The sequence below is a fragment of the Ranitomeya imitator genome, chromosome 8 (assembly GCF_032444005.1).
Source record: "Ranitomeya imitator isolate aRanImi1 chromosome 8, aRanImi1.pri, whole genome shotgun sequence".
Lineage (NCBI taxonomy): Eukaryota > Metazoa > Chordata > Amphibia > Anura > Dendrobatidae > Ranitomeya > Ranitomeya imitator.
In genome coordinates this window covers 136892356-136913595 of record NC_091289.1, presented here as the reverse complement: position 1 = coordinate 136913595, position 21240 = coordinate 136892356, and the positions used below count along the sequence as shown (strand labels likewise).

The following is a 21240-nucleotide window of genomic DNA, read 5'->3' as shown; positions in this document are numbered from 1 at the left end:
AGCCGTGAAAATAAAAAATCATTTTTCTTTCCTCAAAAATGATGTTTTAGCAAGCATTTCTTTATTTTCACAAGGGTAACAGGAGAAATTGGATCCCAGTAATTGTTGCGCAGTTTGTCCTGAGTATGCTGGTACCCCATATGTGGGGGTAAACCACTGTTTGGGTGCACGTCGGGGCTCGGAAGTGAGGGAGCACCATTTGACTTTTTGAATACAAGATTGGCTGGAATTAATGGTGGCGCCATGTTGCGTTTGGAGACCCCCTGATGTGCCTAAACAGTGGAAACCCCTCAATTCTAACTCCAACACACCCCTAACCCTTATCCCAACTGTAGCCGTAACCGTAATCACAACCCTAACCCCAACACACCCGTAACCCCAACACACCCCTAACCCTAACCACAACCCTAATTCCAACCCAACCCTAGCCCTAAGGCTATGTGCCAACGTTGCGGATTCGTATGAGATTTTTCAGCACCATTTTTGAAAAATCCGCGGGTAAAAGGCACTGCGTTTTACCTGCGGATTTACCGCGGATTTCCAGTGTTTTTTGTCCGGATTTCACCTGCGGATTCCTATTGAGGAACAGGTGTAAAACGCTGCGGAATCCGCACAAAGAATTGACATGCTGCGGAAAATACAACGCAGCGTTCCCGCGCGGTATTTTCCGCACCATGGGCACAGCGGATTTGGCTTTCCATATGTTTACATGGTACTGTAAACCTGATGGAACTCTGCTGCGGATCCGCAGCGGCCAATCCGCACCGTGTGCACATAGCCTAATTCTAAAGGTATGTGCACACGCTGCGGAAAACGCTGCGGATCCGCAGCAGTTTCCCATGAGTTTACAGTTCAATGCAAACCTATGGGAAACAAAAATCGCTGTACACATGCTGCGGAAAAACTGCACGGAAACGCAGCGGTTTACATTCCGCAGCATGTCATTTCTTTCTGCGGATTCCGCAGCGGTTTTACAACTGCTCAAATAGAAAATCGCTGTTGTAAAACCGCATTGAAATGCGCAGAAAAAACATGGTAAATCCGCCATAAATCCGCAGCGGTTTAGCACTGCGGATTTATCAAATCCGCAGCGGAAAAATCCGCAGAGGAACAGAATACGTGTGCACATACCGAAACCCTAACCCTACCCCTAACCCTACCCCTAACCCTAACCCTACCCCTAACCCTAACCCTAGTTCTTACCCCAACCTTAGTGGAAAAAAATATATATATATTTTTTTTATTGTCCCTACCTATGGGGGTGACAAAGGGGGGGGGGGATCATTTACTTTTTTTTTTTATTTTGATCACTGAGATAGGTTATATCTCAGTGATCAAAATTCACTCTGGAACGAATCTGCCGGCCGGCAGATTCGGCGGGCGCACTGCACATGCGCCCGCCATTTTGGAAGATGGCGGCGCCCAGGAAAGAAGACGGACGGTCCCCGGGAGGCCAGGTAAGTATAAGGGGGGGGAGATCAGGGCACGGAGGGGGCGTCGGAGCACGGGGGGGGGGGGGTGGACCGGAACACGGGGGGGTGGATTGGAGCACGGAGTGGGGGATCGCTGTGCGGGCGGGTGGATCGGAGCACGGGGGGGGGGGGAATCGCTGTGCGGGGGGGGGATCGCTGTGCGGGGGGGTGATCGCTGTGCGGGGGGGGATCGGAGTGCGGGGGGGTTTGATTGGAGCACGGGGGGTGTGATTGGAGCACGGGGGGAGCGGGCAGGAGGACGGGGGAGCGGAGCACAGGACCGAGGGGAGCAGACCGCAGATCGGGGGGCTGGGGGGGCGATCGGAGGAGTGGAGTGGGTGCACATTAGTGTGTCCAGCCATGGCCGATGATATTGCAGCATCGGCCATGGCTGGATTGTAATATTTCACCATTTTTTTAGGTGAAATATTACAAATCGCTCTGATTGGCAGTTTCACTTTCAACAGCCAATCAGAGCGATCGTAGCCACGAGGGGGTGAAGCCACCCCCCCTGGGCTAAACTACCACTCCCCCTGTCCCTGCAGATCGGGTGAAATGGGAGTTAACCCTTTCACCCGAACTGCAGGGACGCAATCTTTCCATGACGCATATGCTGCGTCATGGGTCGGAATGGCACCGACTTTCGGCTACGTTCACACTAGCGTTCGGCTAGTGTGCGTTGCGCTAGCGTCGGGCGACGCAGCGGCGACGCACGCGTCATGCGCCCCTATGTTTAACATGGGGGACGCCTGTGTTTTTGCTTGTTGCGTTTTCCGACACGTGCGTTTTTTTTTACGCTAGCGTCGGACCAAGAAAACGCAACAAGTTGCATTTTTCTTGCGTCCGATTTTCGTCAAAAAACGACGCACGCGTCGAAAAACGCAGCGTTTTTCGGTGCGTTGTGCGTCGCGTCGCCGACGCAGCGGCGCACAACGCTAGTGTGAACGTAGCCTTCATGACGCAGCGTATGCGTCAAAGGTCGGGAAGGGGTTAAGGTTGAGTTCCACAATAATTTGGGGGTGATTTTTTATATTAGATGCAGAATATTTTCAGGATAAAAAAAAAATGCATCTGTATTTTTAGTTCATTTTCAGTACGAAAAATATTAAAAAAAAATAAACATTTGAAAAACCTTTTTTTTCCCCCGTTAAAAATCAAGAAACTAAAAAAAAAAAAAAATACTGTATGTTAAGCATCGCTATGTCTGTAAAAGATTGGTGTGTGTTAAAATGTAAAATTAATTATTGCATGCAGTAAAAGCGCTATGATAGAAAAAAATCTAAACAGCAGAATTACTTTTTTTGGTCATCACTCCTACCCAAAAAAATGCAATAAAAAGTGATTAAGATGTTATACTGTATGTACCACAAATTGGTATAAATAAAGCCATAAGCTTGTTACGCAAAAAAGAAGCCCTCACACAGGTCAATAGAAAGGTGTAGAAAGGATACACAGGCTGGACGCCAGTTGTTTATTTCTGTAGCAAGTAGTAATAATTTGTTATCTCTACAATATGACAAGTTAAAATAAAATAATTCAGATGTAGCCAACAAAAAGCTGTTCTGAACAGATAAGAAGTCTTATACAGAATATACCGTTTGACCAAAGCAACCTCCTACAATTGTGGTCAATTTATCGCTAACTTCAAGGACGCTGAATAATGTAGGCGATAGACATCCTTCACATCTGGACATTCAGAAAAGATTCTGTGCCAGTTTCAATGTTTGCTGTGTCATACTGATAGTGTATCAAAGCAAGAGGCCTAAAGTGTTTTTGATGTTGTCTAATTGCTACACAGATCTCTACTTCCAACGTTGTGGAATAAGTTATTATTTTATTGTGAAAATAAAATGAGTGAAACAGTACAATCGAACTATAAGAACGAATGCAAATCTGGCCGTGTGGACTTAATGCATCTAGAACCTGATGATGATCCTAGTCCGGGAACGAAAACCCGTCTGTTATTATAGACCAGTGTTGCCCAAACTCCAGTCTTCACGGCCCCCAACAGATCATGTTTTCAGGATTCCTTAGTATAGCACAGAAGCTGTGGCAATTTCTGCTGCCTTGATAATAATTCCATCACCTGTGCAATACTAGAGAATTGTGGAAACAAGACATGTTGGGGGCCGCAAAGAGTTTGAGAAACATTGTTGTAGACCTTTTGTACTGTATTACAAGCAGCTTGTAATATTGCAGCCATATCTCAAAAGGTGAGCATACTAAGATCCCCCGTAGGGCCCAATTCATCAAGCCTGGTAGTGTTCACGCTGGTCTTGATGTAAGGGTGTGCTGGACTCAGATGCACCCAATGCATGAAGAGGCGCATCAGATAAGCAGCGTACCCCTCGGTGTGCATCTCACCACAAATCCTACTCCAGCCCCAGCTGTAGTAAGTGGTGTAGTGATGGCCACTGCTCGTCATAAATTCAACACCTCCCGCTCGCCTCAGCTCTACCCAGTTCTGCGGGGTTGGGAGAAATTGGCATGAAGTTGCAAAACGTAGGCAGAGCTCTGAATTGCGCCAAAATGTTTTGACTTTACAAAGCTCTTCCCCCAGAATTCTGGTGTGGGAGCTCTGATGCGTCAGACTCATAGTATTGCACTTTATGCATATATGCAGCGCCCCAGAGATCTGGTCGTTGCAGTATGACACTCTGCCTCTAAGGGGAGTGATGGTACGTCTGATGGCACTGAAGGAATTCTCCTGACCAGGTATCACCAGCACACATTACACTTCACACTCTGGCCACTAGGGGGAGCAAAAGGCTTTATTTATTGGGCCCCTCCTCACACTGGTAAAACTAGGGGTTGGATAGAAAGTTAGTCAGAAGCTGACTGGGTTGGATTCAGGCAACATCCCGTGGCAGGGGGTGTTGCAGGGAGAAGACACAGGGGGGTCCCTGTCAGGCGTGGGAACCTGGCAGGTGCCTAGCGAACAGAACAGAACGTTACGGAACCGCGCCTGCACTACCTTGCGGCGGTATCCTAAGAAAGAGACAAGAAGAGAAGGATATTGTGGAACAGTGTAAACGAGATCAAGCACAAAGGAGAACCAGTAGGAGTCGTTCCGTGAGACCGAGGCAACATCCTACTGAGGCGCGTAGCTGGTGGCCGGAACACCAAGGGAGTAACTGACTTTAGGCCTTACTTCAAACTCCGCAGGACAGTTAATTATAGGTTGGCTGTCTACCTTAAATTTCCTAAGAAGACATAGGGGCAACAGTGGGAGAGGGGCGTCTCTAGGGTCCCGGAAGACCTCCAGGCCTTCCCGTCATACGGGTGCGTCCTAGCCAAAACATACCGGGGGACGAGAAACTAGCAACATCTGGAACTAAAGAAAGAGAGAGAGCTGTAGAGAACGAACGAACGAGAACAGCAGTTGTGAGGACTATTCCGAATGCTCAGCAGGGGGTAGGACTACAACACACAGGCGCTAGTGGTGGGCAACGATTTCCATCTGCGAGGGAAACTCTGGAAGTGCCCATCGGACCGGCCGGTCTCTGATAGCCCTGTTAAACGTGCTCTGGATTGAGGATCCTGAAGTCTTCAGTAAAGAGGTAAAGAGACTGCAACCCTGTGTCCTCGTTATTGCCTGCACCTCACACCATCACCATCCACCTTACTGGGAAGCCCTGGGGATATACTTCACCTGTGGGAAGGTATACCATCTAGCTGCCATTCCATCAGCCCATCGGACCCCACAGCAGCGTCAGTCACCCTGACCGAACACCACAGGTGGCGTCACGAACCCCTGACAGACTATACCACCTTTTTTTGGACGCCCCTTAGCAGGGTCGCGGACCGGGTCTAGCCACCGTGACAGCCTCAGAACCGAACCAGAGAGGCCCGGTACCGAGAACTCGTGGCCCTGTGTCTGGGGGCGATCCAACTTGGCGTCACGAACAGGATCATACTTAAGCCTGAGAAGCAGGTCATGTGTGCCTTGGAATTGTGATTGAAACGTGTTGAACTGTGATTTATTGCAAAGACTGTGTATTGCTATTTGCCGCAAGATTCCCGCCAAAACCGCCGCCATTGCCGCGCCACGAGGAGCACACGAGAAGAAGAAGGGCGTGGAAGTGGGCGTGAGCAAGCTGAAGAGCGCGAAAAGTAATGGCCGCCCAGTCTAAATATTTCTGTACTTTGAGGACGTGTCTGTCAGCAGCCGAGATCCGCCTCCTGATCCTCAGTGGAGTGCGGAGACAAAGAAAACGAAACCGCCCACGAAGGAGAGAGCGGGAAAAGGACAAGGAGGGAGAAGAACTGAACCACGTGGGAGACGCCATGGCCAGCCGATCGGGATCGGAGCGTGGGGTCGGAGCCGAGGACTCCCCCGGCTACCCAGAGAGATACCGCGGCCAAGCGTCACCTGTGAGCCCCGACTTCCTGCAGGCCGGAGTGGACGAGCTCGTCGATCGACTCCGGCGGACGCAGCTGAGCGCTGAGGCCAGGCGGAAGGAGACCGTCACCGGGGGCCTCACCAGACGTCTGTCGGCAGCCTCGTCTGGACCGGAGCAAGAAAGAAGTTCCAGCGCTCCAAAGCCAGAAAGCAAGGTCCTTCCGGAAAGTGAGCTACTGCACACAGAGATGGCAATGCCGCAGCGCAAGGCCCCGCGGTCGGCGTTCCGGAGCCGGCAGTCGGCAGAGTCGGCCGACCCCGAGGACACCGTGGTGGCAGGTAAAGGTACCGTCACACTGAGCGACGCTACAGCAATACCGACAACTATCCGGATCGCTGCGGCGTCGCTGTTTGGTCGCTGGAGAGCTGTCACACAGACAGCTCTCCAGTGACCAACGATGCCGGTAACCAGGGTAAACATCGGGTTACTAAGCGCAGGGCCGCGCTTAGTAACCCGATGTTTACCCTGGTTACCAGTGAAGACATCGCTGAATCGGTGTCACACACGCCGATTCAGCGATGTCTGCAGGGAGTCCAGCGACCAAATAAAGTTCTGGACTTTCTGCAGCGACCAACGACATCACAGCAGGATTCTGATCGCTGCTGTGTGTCAAACTGAACGATATCGCTAGTGAGGACGCTGCAACGTCACGGATCGCTAGCGATATCGTTTAGTGTGACGGTAGCTTTAGAACGCTGACCCTTCCCCAGTGACAGAAGACCTACTGATAGGCTCCGCAGCATCGCCACCTGCTGCCCTGACTAAGACTAACTCTGAACTGACGAATCCTAATACTACTACCACAGTAGGCATTATTGCCGCTACTGAACCTACTACCAAAAGTGACATTCGAACCCAGATTATACCTGAACAACCGATTAGTGACATTGATACCGCATCGGATGAGAAAAGAGATATGCAAAGCCATTAGACCCCCATCTGGAGTGAGGGAGCTCCTTATGTGGCACCTGGTTGCCGCCAGTATCCAGCTGGGTTACTTCGACCGGTGCTACCCCCTGAGTTACAGTAACAAACCTCGGAGATCCGAATATGTAAATAGTTAACTGTTTCTTGCTGCTGCTCAAACCCATCCAGGGTTAACTCCTAGGGATCCCTTTGTTTACCCGGGATCCCTCTTCTTTTTGTTTGTTCATCATTGTTTAAAAGACTGCCAGATCATGGACGGTGAATGATTCAAACTGTTTTGTATATAGTTTGCACCTTCTTAAAGGTGCTCCCTACTGGTTTTACAAGTGAAAGAAGACTTTGCGGGGGGCGTGGCCTGAGAGTCCATGTGAGCGGACGTGCGGCTGTGAGCTCCCGCCGCTGTATATTGTAAAATCCTGCAGAGCCGCTGCTGTTTGGTCCCTGCGGGGGCTTACTGGCTGCGGGGAGACTTGGAGAGGCCGGCGGTGCTGTTCGGTAGCGCTGGAACCGACGAACATGACCAGGAGACGGCAGAAGGACGCGGGAGCCGGGGATGCAGGCGCAATCCAAGATGGCGCCGACTTGAGGGAAAAGGCAGACAAGGAGAACGCCGCATGCAGAAAGCGCATGGAGGTAGCGGCAAAGCTCCAGCAGTTTGCGAGAGCGGAGGCCGCAGAGGAGGGAGCCGGAGCTGATACCGAAGAGGAGGAGGAGGAGGAGAGCCCAGCAGGAGAACATGAGGTACAACAGGGGAGAAAGGAGAGTAAAATGGCGGTGGCAGAAGGGGGACCCGAGGAAATGGCGCCAGAAGCTGAGCCTACCCTAAGAGACGTTTTTGCGCTAGTCTCTTCATGTAAACAATCTCTGACCATACAGATACAGGAGGTTAAGGGGGACACAGCCCAGATAAACGCAGCCATGCAGAAGATTGACAAACGTGTGGGGGAGGTAGAGGAGAGAGTGAGCACTGCAGAAGACCATATAGTGCAGCTGCAAAAAGCAGAGAAAAAGTTCACTCAAGCAATAGCTGAATTGGCTGCGAAAAATGAGGACCTTGAGAACAGGTCCAGAAGAAATAATATTCGCATAGTGGGCATCCCTGAAAAAGCTGAAGGGAGGAATCCAACGGAATATATTGAAAAATGGCTGTTAGAGACATTTGGAGATATGGCGCTAACAAAAGTGTTCGCGGTAGAAAGAGCGCATAGGGTCCCGCCGAAACCACCTGTCCCTGGAGCGAATCCCCGTACCATGCTCGCCAAAATTCTAAACTATAGAGACAGAGACATTATCCTGAGGAAGGCCAGAGACATGACGGATCTGACAGTTGAAGGTCAAAAGATTGCTATATACCCAGACTATTCTACTCTGGTGCAGAAACAACGGATGATGTTCACGGGTATCAAGAGACGGCTGAGGGAATTGGGTGTGCAGTATTCCATGATGTTCCCAGCAAGACTGAGGGTGGTGGCGTTTGATAAAATTCATTTTTTCCAGAAGCCGGAGGACGCTACCCAGTGGATCGATATTAATGCTAAAAAGCTTAAAGGAAAAGGAGACTGAAACTGTGGGAAGAGTCTGAAGTTGTTTACTTATCTGTCAGTTGGAAAAGAGTCATGTGATTGACAAGCCAAGGGGTATGGGGGGGGAAGAAGGGAGCTGGATTATATCCAGTTAAAGTTAAAGGGATGGTGTAATGGCTGCTGGGAAAGGGGGAGGAAGGGTTTGCGACATATTTTAAGTTTATGCAGACTTCTTGTGTGTGCAAATAATTCTAAGTTAAAATGTTTTGAGAACGTTATTTTTCAAAATGTCTGAAATCCTGTTATGTACAGTGGTGGGAGGAGGGTTGGGAAGGTAATGCCAAACGGAGTGTTCGCTATGGGCGATGATGCCCCACTCTTGGAAAGAGGTGGAATGGTTAGATGTGAGGGGGGAAGGGTGGGAGGGGGAGTTGGGAGGGGGGGGGGGGAGGGTAGTTAGACAGCCTGAGCTCAAAATTGATGATACTTATAGTGAAGATGAGCCAAGTGATGGGGACCCGTTTTAAGATTTTGTGCTGGAATGTGAGAGGCCTAGGGGAGAAATCTAGACGTGCTGCGTGTTTGCAATATGCAAGAGACCAAAGGGCCTCAATGATATGCTTGCTGGAGACGCATTTGGTAAGGGAAAAAGTGGATGTTTTGAATAGACGATGGATCCAGAGGGGATATCATTCTACCTTCTCCACGTATGCAAGAGGAGTCTCAATCTTGGTTCCAGCGGGAGTTCAGTATGAGGAGGTGAAGGTATATGTGGACGTGGAGGGACAGTATGTACTATTACGGTGTATACTGTATGGAGTGATGCTGTGTGTTGCCGCGATGTATATTCCGCCTCCCTACTCTAGCAGGAAGATTAGAGAAGTAATGGAGCGAGTGGAAAAATGGGGACCGACACCGTTAATAATTATCGGAGATCTAAATAACATCTGTGATGAATATTGGGATAAAAATAAAAATACTCAGAATAGGTCGGAGGGACACATAACAACATTTGGCACCTATATACAGGAGATAGGTTTGATTGATCTGTGGAGGGTTAGACATGTGGGGGAGAGAGGGTACTCATGTTATTCACCGGCACATGCCACACTCTCTAGGATTGATATGGCTCTGGGTAACAGGATTTTGGACACATTGGTTGGGGAGGTGAGATATCTGCCAAGGGCCTTGTCGGACCATAGTCCAATTGAAGTAGAGGTTAGATTGGAGGGGGCTCGCTCGCTAAGTGGGAGAGAATGGAAGATTCATCCTAATTGGTTACAGAGTATTGAGTTGGAAAGTATAGGACGGGAGGTGGCGGAATTCTTTCTCTTAAATGATGGAAGCGCCGACGCTCTTACAATTTGGGATGCAATGAAGGCGTACCTGAGGGGACTACTGTTTAGGGACATTAGTAGGTGTAAGCGGAGGACGAGAGAGGTAGAAAAAGCGGCAGTTGAGGAGTTGAAGGAAGCAGAGGATGGGATGGCCACACTGGGAACCCCTGAGGCAGAGAGAAGAATGAAAAACGCACAAAATCATTTGGAAAAAATTCTGCTAGGCAAAGCTGAGAGGAAACGAGATTTCCAAAGGGTATTGTTCTATCAGGAGGGAGAAACAGTGGGACATATGCTGTCGGTAGTGGCTGCTGCTCAGAGAGGTTCTTCATATATACACTCTTTGGATTCTGCTAGTGGAGGTAAAATAACGGAAACACCTGAAATTTTGAGAGCCTTTGCGGACTTCTATGCAGATTTGTATTCCTCTCGGGTTGGTGAATCGGTCGAGGATGCACTGACTTTCTTGGAAGGTCTGGATTTGCCGAGACTGAGTGAGGCAGATAGGGAGAGCCTTGAGGCCCCTATCACTGAGGAGGAATTGAGTCGGGCATTGATGTCTATGGCCAATGGGAAGGCGCCTGGGGTCGATGGGTTACCCGCTGAGATCTATAAAGGGTTGGCAGAAGTGTTGATTCCTAGATTAAAAATGGTATTGGAGGAAGCTAGGTCTTGTGGGCGCTTGCCAGCCTCTATGAGAGAGGCCATAATAGTGGTCATTCCAAAGGAGGATAAGGACTTGGGGAAACCGGAGTCGTACCGCCCAATTTCTTTACTAACAATTGATGTCAAGCTTCTGGCCAAGGTGTTGGCTCTCCGCCTCTCTAGTGTTATTGCGAGTCTGGTGCATTCGGACCAATCTGGCTTTATGCCGGATAGATCAACGGCGATCAATTTGCGGAGGTTATATGTAAATTTGCAGGTAGAGTCTGATAACTGTGGTCGAAGAGTGATTGTATCGCTAGATGCACACAAGGCGTTTGACAGCGTCGAATGGGGGTACCTCTGGCAGGTGCTGGAATGTATGGGGTTTGGCCCGCAGTTTGTGGCCTGGATACAGCTGTTGTACTCATTACCATCCGCCAGAATTAGAGTAAATGGGGAGCTATCTCGTCCTATAGGGCTGGCTAGGGGTACTAGGCAGGGATGCCCGCTTTCACCCCTCCTGTTCGCGTTGGCTGTAGAACCTCTTGCTGCTAAGATTCGGCAGTCGGATGGGGTCCCTGGGTTTAGGTATGGCAAAGTAGAGGAAAAAATAGCGTTATATGCGGATGATGTTTTGCTGTTCCTGGAGGATCCAGACAATTCACTAAGAGGGGCCGTTGAAATTGTTGAGAGATTTGGTACTGTGTCGGGACTAACAATTAATTGGGATAAGACGGTTCTTTTTAGAGTGGATGACGTAGGAGAGAATGTGAGTGAGGATGTTGGGGATGAGAGGCTGAAGGTGGTTTCCCAATTTAAATATCTTGGAATATGGATTTCGGTGCCGGTGGCGGAGTTTCTGCAAAGAAATTTGACTCCTGTTATGGGGGTACTCAAGGCAAAGGTAGACGCCTGGAATAAGCTACATCTATCGGTCGTCGGTAGGGTAAACCTTATTAAAATGGTCCTTATGCCCAAAATTCTTTATGTTCTGCATAACGCACCAATTTGGATCCCTCGGGGGAAGTTCAGGCAGATTAATGCCCTCTTTAGAAGTTTGATATGGGGTAGACAATATCCACGTATTAGCTTGGAGACGCTTCAACGACCCAAGGAAGATGGTGGTTTGGCTTTGCCCAACCCGGAAATATACTTCCTTGCGGCCCAGAGCCAGCATTTGAAGGGCTGGGCGCGAGGGGCGTCATCCAGTGCAGTACAACAGCTATTGGAAGAGGTGACGGACCGACGACCGATGGCCAGGTGTTTGGAGGATGGCTCATTGGGCGCGCTGGGGAAAATATACCCAACCCTGTTCCTGATTCGTAAATTATGGAATAGATTAAGGCAGATTCGTGGGGTTACAGGGTTGACTAAATTCACACCGATATGGTCTAACCACAACTTAAAGGATTTTGAGGCCCTGGGAGGATTGATGGAATGGCAGAATAAGGGAATTTGCTTTGTTCACCAGATAATCCAGCAGCAGGAGCTGAAGTCCTTTTCCCAATTGCAGGAAGAATTTGGTTTGCGATCCACAGGGGAATATCAGTATGCGCAGATGAGACATGCCTTTAGAGCTCAGAATAAGAAGGCTGATATCAGGGTTCAAGATGATATAGTGTTGGAGTATGTGTGTGGTGAGGGTACTACAAGGGGAGTTATTTCCACTCTGTATAAGGACCTTATGCACACATTTCTGCTAGATTTCCCTATAAAGGCGAGAGCTAAGTGGGAGAGAGAAGTGGGGCCGATGGAAAATGAAACCTGGGAATCGGTGATGGAGTGGGTTCCGCGACTATCCTTGAGTGAACCATATAGGCTCTCGCAGCTATACATTTTGCATAGGGTATATAAATCTCCGGAAGTGTTATACAAAGCGGGATTGCGTGCCAATTCTGGGTGTCCGAGGTGTGCGAGTGAGAAGGCAGGAATATATCACATGATGTGGACGTGTCCGAGACTGGCTGCCTTTTGGGTGGTGGTTTTGAGCCGAGTTGAAGCAGCGTATAAGTGCAGAGTTGTTAGAGACCCGATAGTATGTGTGCTGGGATATGTGGAAGAAATTGGAGTTGACAATACTTGGAAGATTGCAATTGCTAGGCTACTCTACATGGCCAGGAAAGTAATAGCACGAAACTGGATAAACGCGGAACCACCTGTGAGAAGGGAATTTCTCCAATATGTTCAACATGGTCTAAAATTGGAAAAGGGGGTGTACAGTAAAAGGGGGAAAATAGAACTCTTTAATAAAATATGGTCTCCTTGGCTTGATTTGGATTGAGGAGTATAGGCGTCGTGTTTCCTAAGACCTGGAAGAGGATAAATTACAAGAGGCAGATAATGCCTCGGTGGGGTGGAGATTGAGACTGAGCTGTCTTATGGGGGAGGGGGGTAGTTGGGGTAATGTTGGGGTTTATTAAAGTAAGAAAATGTGTATCTGATATAATGCAATGTAAATGGCATTCTGTTGTTCTCCTTTTTTTTATATTGTTAATAAAAATCTATTTAAATTAAAAAAAAAAGAAAGAAGACTTTGCGAAGATAATGCTTCTGGACAAGACGCAGAAGGTCTTGCTTTCAGTGGACTTGCAGACAGAGAGAATCTGCACTATTTTCTAGACACTTGGTTCCCTCTTAAAGGGAATGTTGACATGTTGCCTTAGATAAGATTGAAACGTTAATAATGTTGAAAGTTAATAAAGTTTGATAATGTTAATAAAGATTGAGGACAGGAAAGCTTGAAAGTGAACCCGTAGGGGTTAGAGAGAGAGTCCTCCTGAGAACTGTACAAAGATGGTCGGCACAATGACAGTATGCCCAGCCAAGGAGCTAGGCGGTCCTGCATTGGGGAAGTTAGAACGGAAAGAAAAGTTGAGTTATTTATATAGTATTTTATAGTAGGCCTTTAGTGGGTTCAGCTTATACGCCCTTAAAGGAAAAGTTAACTTATTGTTCAGAGTTTGCACTTGGTAGAATACCCGGCTGGGTACTGAGAGTTATTTATAGTCAACATGTTATTTAAAAATATTTAATCTTGTTTGTAACGTTCAAGTGTCCTCACCTCCCATAAAGGGAAGCATTGTTCTATTTACTCGTTTTAGCATTTCAAAAATTTTGTATGTCTTTTGCTGCTATGTATTGTTGTTCTTCTTCCCAGTCCAGGAGTACTGGATTTAACCGGGGGGGGGGGGGGAGTGCAGCGCCCCAGAGATCTGGTCGTTGCAGTATGACACTTTGCCACTAAGGGGAGTGATGGTACGTCTGATGGCACTGAAGGAATTCTCCTGACCAGGTATCACCAGCACACATTACACTTCACACTCCGGCCACTAGCAGGAGCAAAAGGCTTTATTTATTGGGCCCCTCCTCACACTGGTAAAACTAGGGGTTGGATAGAAAGTTAGTCAGAAGCTGACTGGGTTGGATTCAGGCAACATCCCGTGGCAGGGGGTGTTGCATGGAGAAGACACAGGGGGGTCCCTGTCAGGCGTGGGAACCTGGCAGGTGCCTAGCAAACAGAACAGAACGTTACGGAACCGTGCCTGCACTACCTTTTGGCGGTATCCTAAGAAAGAGACAAGAAGAGAAGGATATTGTGGAACAGTGTAAACGAGATCAAGCACAAAGGAGAACCAGTAGGAGTCGTGCCGTGAGACCGAGGCAACATCCTACTGAGGCGCGTAGCTGGTGGCCGGAACACCGCGGGAGTAACTGACTTTAGGCCTTACTTCAAACTCCGCAGGACAGTTAATTATAGGTTTGCTGTCTACCTTAAATTTCCTAAGAAGACATAGGGGCAACAGTGGGAGAGGGGCGTCTCTAGGGTCCCGGAAGACCTCCAGGCCTTCCCGTCATACGGGTGCGTCCTAGCCAAAACATACTGGGGGACGAGAAACTAGCAACATCTGAAACTAAAGAACGAGAGAGAGCTGTAGAGAACGAACGAACGAGAACAGCAGTTGTGAGGACTATTCCAAATGCTCAGCAGGGTAGGACTACAACACACAGGCGCTAGTGGTGGGCAACGATTTCCATCTGCGAGGGAAACTCTGGAAGTGCCCATCGGACCGGCCGGTCTCTGATAGCCCTGTTAAACGTGCTCTGGATTGAGGATCCTGAAGTCTTCAGTAAATAGGTAAAGAGACTGCAACCCTGTGTCCTCGTTATTGCCTGCACCTCACACCATCACCATCCACCTTACTGGGAAGCCCTGGGGACATACTTCACCTGTGGGAAGGTATACCATCTAGCTGCCATTCCATCAGCCCATCGGACCCCACAGCAGCGTCGGTCACCCTGACCGAACACCACAGGTGGCGTCACGAACCCCTGACAGACTGTACCACCTTTATTGGACGCCCCTTAGCAGGGTCGCGGACCGGGTCTAGCCACCGTGACAGCCTCAGAACCGAACCAGAGAGGCCCGGTACCGAGAACTCGTGGCCCTGTGTCTGGGGGCGATCCATATACATAATAATATAATAATAATAATAATTTTTATTTATATAGCGCCAACATATTCCGCAGCGCTTTACAAATTATAGAGGGGACTTGTACAGACAATAGACATTACAGCATAACAGAAATACAGTTCAAAACAGATACCAGGAGGAATGAGGACCCTGCTCGCAAGCTTACAGACTATGAGGAAAAGGGGAGACACGAGAGGTGGATGGTAACAATTGCTTTAGTTATTCGGACCAGCTATAGTGTAAGGCTCAGGTGTTCATGTAAAGCTGCATGAACCAGTATGTAGCAGTACAGACACAGAGGGCTAATACTGCATAAAGTGTATGAGAACATGATGCGAGGAACCTTTTTTTTTTTTTTTTTTATTATAAATAGGCCACACAGGGATCGTTAGGTTAATGCATTGAGGCGGTAGGCCAGTCTGAACAAATTAATACATTATTATACATTACTACCTAAAGGAGTGCCATTGTTCCTCTTAATTTTTTTTTAGATTTTCTGCATAGTAATAGCATTCTTCTGCCATGAGGATGTCAAAGAAGGAAATCTTGACACTTGTTTAACTTGAGGAACTGAGGATCAAGAAGTGAGAAACGAACCTGTGTAAAATTACTGTAGATTATATAGAAATACCATGTATATTGGCAATATATGGTGTATAGTATGTTCGTACTGTGGGTTTGTAGCCAGACTTCACAATACAAACTGCATTCAATATTAAGTCAACCTCTTAAACATGATAGCAGGCGGTCAAACATCCACACAGTTTCATATAGGGTGAGACAGCCATTGGCAGATACTACTACCTGTCTACTACGTGTCATTAAAGGGATTGGTGACTTTACCTTTATTATAAAAGGATGTCCATTGCTCGCACGCTGCTAAATTTAATGGCTTGTTTTACACTTGCCGTTTTTTTTGTGGCCCGTTTTTGCGGGCCTTTTTTGCAGGCTGTATTGCCGTAATTTTGACAGTCTGCAGCAATAATGGACCGCTAAAAACTTGCGGATCGACCTTTTTTCTTGTTTTCAATACTATGGAAAATGTATTGAAAAAAAAAAACGGTGTTCCGCAAAACTGGAAGTTGCGGGGCACTGCAAAAACAAGCTTCCGTCGTTTTTGCGGCCCCATTGATTTTTAGATTGATTTTCAATGGGGGCCGTGTCCGTAAGCCATGAAAAAGATCGAGCAGGCTCGATATTTTTTCATGTCCATAAATACGGCCCTCATGGCCATACGGGGTACGGCGCTCTGTGGAATTATTGCGGCCCGTTTTGGCGGCCCCATAGAAATCAAGTGTAAAAGAAGCTTTTGACTAGTAGACGCAAAAATATCTGAAAATTTGCTCTGTTCCTTAAAAGGAACCTGTCCACTGACTTGGTCAGTAGTACCCTTCTGGCGCTCTGTGCTGCGCCCAATGGATGAACGAATGACCAAGAATCCAGAACGTAATACCTGTAAAAACTATATAATAATGGCATTAGGGACAATTACTTTCTAATATACAGCTGATAGCAGTCTGACTTCTACCTTCCCAGCTTCTTTTTAATTTACTTATTTAATCCTAATCTTACAGACTCTGTTGCAAGTCTAATACGAAAATATTGAGTAGAAAAATATCTATCCCCCAAACCCAAATTAAAGACATTTCCTTAAGATGCTTCTAAACTGAAACTGTGACAGGGGCATACCAGACTGGTGTAGCAGCAGACGCTCACCCCCAACGGGGCGCACGGTCAAATAAACTTTAATTAAACTAACTGGACAAATATGAGCATCCGACAAGACATTGAAACTGCACAAACATTTCTCAGAATGGCCGGGGTAATAGGACACCTGTCATCCTGATCACAGTCATCTTTTCTATAACCCTTCAACACTTGCTTCACTATAAAATAACTAATTCAAGGCCGCACACCAACATTTTTTTTTAGGAAAAACGATACTCCTGCCAAGTGCATTACTACTGTGGAGCATGCAAAACCTTTTTCACACATGCAGAATGCCAAAGCCAACTGCTCTGTAATCATATACACTTCACAATTACTATTAATTCAAAAGGATGTCCATTGCTCCCACGCTGCTAAATTTAATGGCTTCTTTTACACTTGCCGTGTTTTTTGTGGCCCGTTTTTGCGGGCTTTTTTTGCAGGCTATATTGCCGTAATTTTGACAGTCTGCCGCAATAACAGACCGCAAAAAACTTGTGGATTTCCTTTTTTCTGGTTTCCAATATAATGGAAAAAGTATTGAAAAAAAAAACGGCGTTCCGCAAAAGCGGAAGTCGCGGGGCACTGCAAAAACAAGCTTCCGTCGTGTCCGTAAGCCGTGAAAAAGATCGAGCAGGCTCGTGGAACTATTGCGGCCCGTTTTGGCGGCCCCATAGAAATCTGTTGGGGCCGCAAAAACGGGACGCAAAACCACGGCAAGTGTAAAAGAAGCTTTTGAGTAGTTGTTAGGGACTGGCGGAACGCACCAAGTACAAGATGAAATGGAACTAGGTGCGTTCGCAGTCCGAGGTCCACCGTGCAGGTAAAAACCCTGCTGCTAGTAAGACGGACTATATGGCGGTACTAAAGTATACACGCACGAGTTAACTTCACCCTGTGTGAAGGAAGCGATCCTGTTGCGTCACAGGACCGCGGTACCGCACATAGAGCGCGAGCAAGAAGTCAGCGAACTCAACCCCAACTAGGATTGAAGTCCGATTAGACACTTGCTGGCACAACACCGCAACTGGGTGTGTAAGGAAACGAAATAATAATATAAAGGCACAAGAGTGCGTGCGGTGCCGCACTGACGGACGCCACTAACCACCCAGGCTTGGGTCAGGAAAGCGCAGAGCAAGCGCACGGCGCCGTACAGGCGGACACAGCAATTGGTAGCTGTAATGTGTGTTACGTGCTGTTGGATAAGTCGGGCGCTAGATAGCAAACATACACCTTCCGCGAACAATCATTCAATAGGGAGGGTTATTTAACCCCTTAGTGACCGATCCAAATTTTTGAAATCTGACCAGTGTCACTTTATGTGGTAATAACTCTGCAACGCTTCAACAAATCCCAGTGATTTTGAGATTGTTTTTTCGTGACACATTATACTTTATGATAATGGTAAATTTTGTTCAACATTTTTGGTGTTTATTTATAAAAAATATCAAAAATTTGAGAAAAATGTTAAAAAATTAGCAATTTTCTAAATTTGAATGATTATCCCTTTAATCCAGATAGTCATACAACAGCAAACCATTAATAAATAACATTTCCCACATGTCTGCTTTACATCAGCACCATTTGTAAAATGTTATTTTATTTTGTTAGCATTTTAGGAGGTTTAAAAATGTAGCAGCAATTTTTCATTTTTTCAAAGAAATTTACAAAATTTATTTTTTTAGGGACTTATCCATGTTTGAAGTGACTTTAGGGGTCCCATATATTGGGAAACCCACAAACGTGATACCATTTTAAAAACAGCACCCCTAAACATATTGAAAACTGCTGTCAGGTAGTTTATTAACCCTTCAGGTGCTTAACAGGAATTAATGCAAAGTGGTATGACAGAAATGAAAATGTGCATTTTTACCACCTAAATGTTGCTAACTTCTGAACAGATTACTACAGCCGGCAGACTCTAAGGCCACTATTTGGTCATGAATTGCCATGGCAAACATCAGGACAACAAAATCATGATCTGAGGGCACCAATTGGGATAAAGAAGAAGCCCCCACACTCTGTTAACCATTTATAATGATGTAGTCACTATTGACAGCAGCATCTAAGGGGTTAAACAGATTTAGATGGTGCAAATACTGATCGTGGCTGGTACAGCAAGTTGTCAGCTATAGTGTACAACCGACAGATGCTGGATTGTCATCTGTATGGGGAGGCTATTCTCTTATATCTCAGGTCAGTTAAAAGACGTATTGGCGGTCATTAAGGGGTTAAAGAGCGACTTTCACTCACAACACACACACATATTTACAAGACAATACTAGCGCATGGCCGTGCGGTCATGCGCAGTTTATATAGCTGCAGCACAGGAAACAGCTACAGAAGTTTTGCCCTTTCAGGACCTGCCAAAAGGACCAATGGGATGTGCTGCAGTACCTGAGCATGTGACCCTTGATCTCCAACGGGAGATCCTGCCCTGGGCATGCTCAGACAGAGAAAAGCAGGACTTAGATCCAGAAACGTCCACTCGCCGCTGCCCAGCACTGGCTTCAATGGCAGAAGCAGGAAAAGCAGCAGTAACTCTTCGCACAGAGTCAGACTGAGCGAGAAGCTGGGATCGACGTCCCTGCTGAGCAGACTCCACCGCGGCTGGAGGAGAATGGGAGACCGCAGCGGAGACGGATCGAGATTCCCCCTGTGCAGCAGAGGAAACTCGACTCCTAACACTAGTAGACGCAAAAATATCTGAAAATTTGCTCTGTTCTTTAAAGGGAACCTGTCAACTGACTCGTGACAGGTTCTGTTTAAAGGGACACTGTCACCTGAATTTGGAGGGAACAATCTTCAGCCATGGAGGCGGGGTTTTCGGTTGTTGGTGAATCAAACAACCGAAAACCCCGCCTCCATGGCTGAAGATTGTTCCCTCCAAATTCAGGTGACAGTGTCCCTTTAAGGCCCAGAATGATAATGAATAGATTTTCTGCAGTCTGTGTACAATAGGAAAACCCTCTACTAAACACATAATTAGAGGTTTAGGTATAATGACAGACTTCAGACTGTATGCAGAGGAAAGAAATTAAAGATCAAAATGTATTGCATCAACAACTTGAAGACTGAATCATTGCTGTCTTGACTCTGGTGCGTAAACCATATTTTAGATTGTGCCCTGGTGCTGAGATTTCTCCATCTTTCTATGAAACAGAAGCACATGTGGGTCAGTAGACTGGACATTGATGTAGGCCATGAAATCTAGCAAAGAATAAACTTCTCCTAAACAACTATATATTGGAGAGTGAATGAATAGACTATCTGCCGTCTACAGTAATAGGGACCTGTATGAGGATTGTATGCAGAATGCAGCCATCATTACTATATAAAGAATGAAGTAATAGACAAAATATTGTTATTTTATTAATCTGTTGACTATGTGGTGATACAAAACTGGACAAATGAGCCAAGGGCGATGGAAGTATCCCACGCTGCTGATTACGGTAAATGACAAGCCATGGTGAGATGAAGAATTGCTGATTCAATGTCAATGGAGTCACTGGCTCCTTCTTCAGGACCAACCACAAATAAAAGCAATGGATAACATATAAGTACCGTACATGAAAAATTAAAAAAAGGTGCCAAGGATGGAGGGGGTATATACAGTCACATGTGGTCAAGGACAAAGCTCCAAAATAAAAAATGGATATATAAAAAAAGCGCCTATATATCATTTCATTTTTAAATAAAGTCAATAGAAGAATAGGTAAAAAAAGATTTAGCTTTTCTAGGAGTTGTGTCTCAGATTTAGCTTTTCTAGGGGTTGTGTCTCAGATTTAGCTTTTCTAGGAGTTGTGTCTCAGATTTAGCTTTTCTAGGGGTTGTGTCTCAGATTTAGCTTTGCTAGGGGTTGTGTCTCAGATTTAGCTTTTCTAGGAGTTGTGTCTCAGATTTAGCTTTTCTAGGAGTTGTGTCTCAGATTTAGCTTTTCTAGGAGTTGTGTCTCAGATTCAGCTTTTCTAGGGGTTGTGTCTCAGATTTAGCTTTTCTAGGAGTTGTGTCTCAGATTTAGCTTTTCTAGGAGTTGTGTCTCAGATTTAGCTTTTCTAGGAGTTGTGTCTCAGATTCAGCTTTTCTAGGGGTTGTGTCTCAGATTTAGCTTTTCTAGGAGTTGTGCCTCAAATTTAGCTTTTCTAGGAGTTGTGTCTCAGATTCAGCTTTTCTAGGGGTTGTGTCTCAGATTTAGCTTTTCTAGGGGTTGTGTCTCAGATTTAGCTTTTCTAGGGGTTGGGTCTCAGATTTAGCTTTTCTAGGAGTTGTGTCTCAGATTTAGCTTTTCTAGGGGTTGGGTCTCAGATTCAGCTTTTATAGGAGTTGTGTCTCAGATTTAGCTTTTCTAGGGGTTGTGTCTCAGATTTAGCTTTTCTAGGGGTTGGGTCTCAGATTTAGCTTTTATAGGAGTTGTGTCTCAGATTTAGCTTTTCTAGGGGTTGTGTCTCAGATTTAGCTTTCCTAGGAGCTATTTCTCAGATTTAGCTTTTCCAGGGGTTGTGTCTTAGATTTAGCTTTTCTAGGGGTTGTGTCTCAGATTTAGCTTTTCTAGGGGTTGGGTCTCAGATTTAGCTTTTATAGGAGTTGTGTCTCAGATTTAGCTTTTCTAGGAGTTGTGTCTCAGATTTAGCTTTTCTAGGGGTTGTGTCTCAGATTTAGCTTTACTAGGAGCTATGTCTCAGATTTAGCTTTTCTAGGGGTTGTGTCTTAGATTTAGCTTTTCTAGGGGTTGTGTCTCAGATTTAGCTTTTCTA

At 46.6% G+C, this 21240-nt stretch overlaps 1 protein-coding gene across 4 annotated transcripts in view; it reads left to right on the top strand.

Moving 5' to 3' along the window:
- Positions 1–21240, top strand: part of LOC138647975 (uncharacterized oxidoreductase YtbE-like) — a 171408-nt gene that overhangs the window by 71455 nt on the left and 78713 nt on the right. The gene's annotated exons all lie outside the window — the stretch shown is intronic.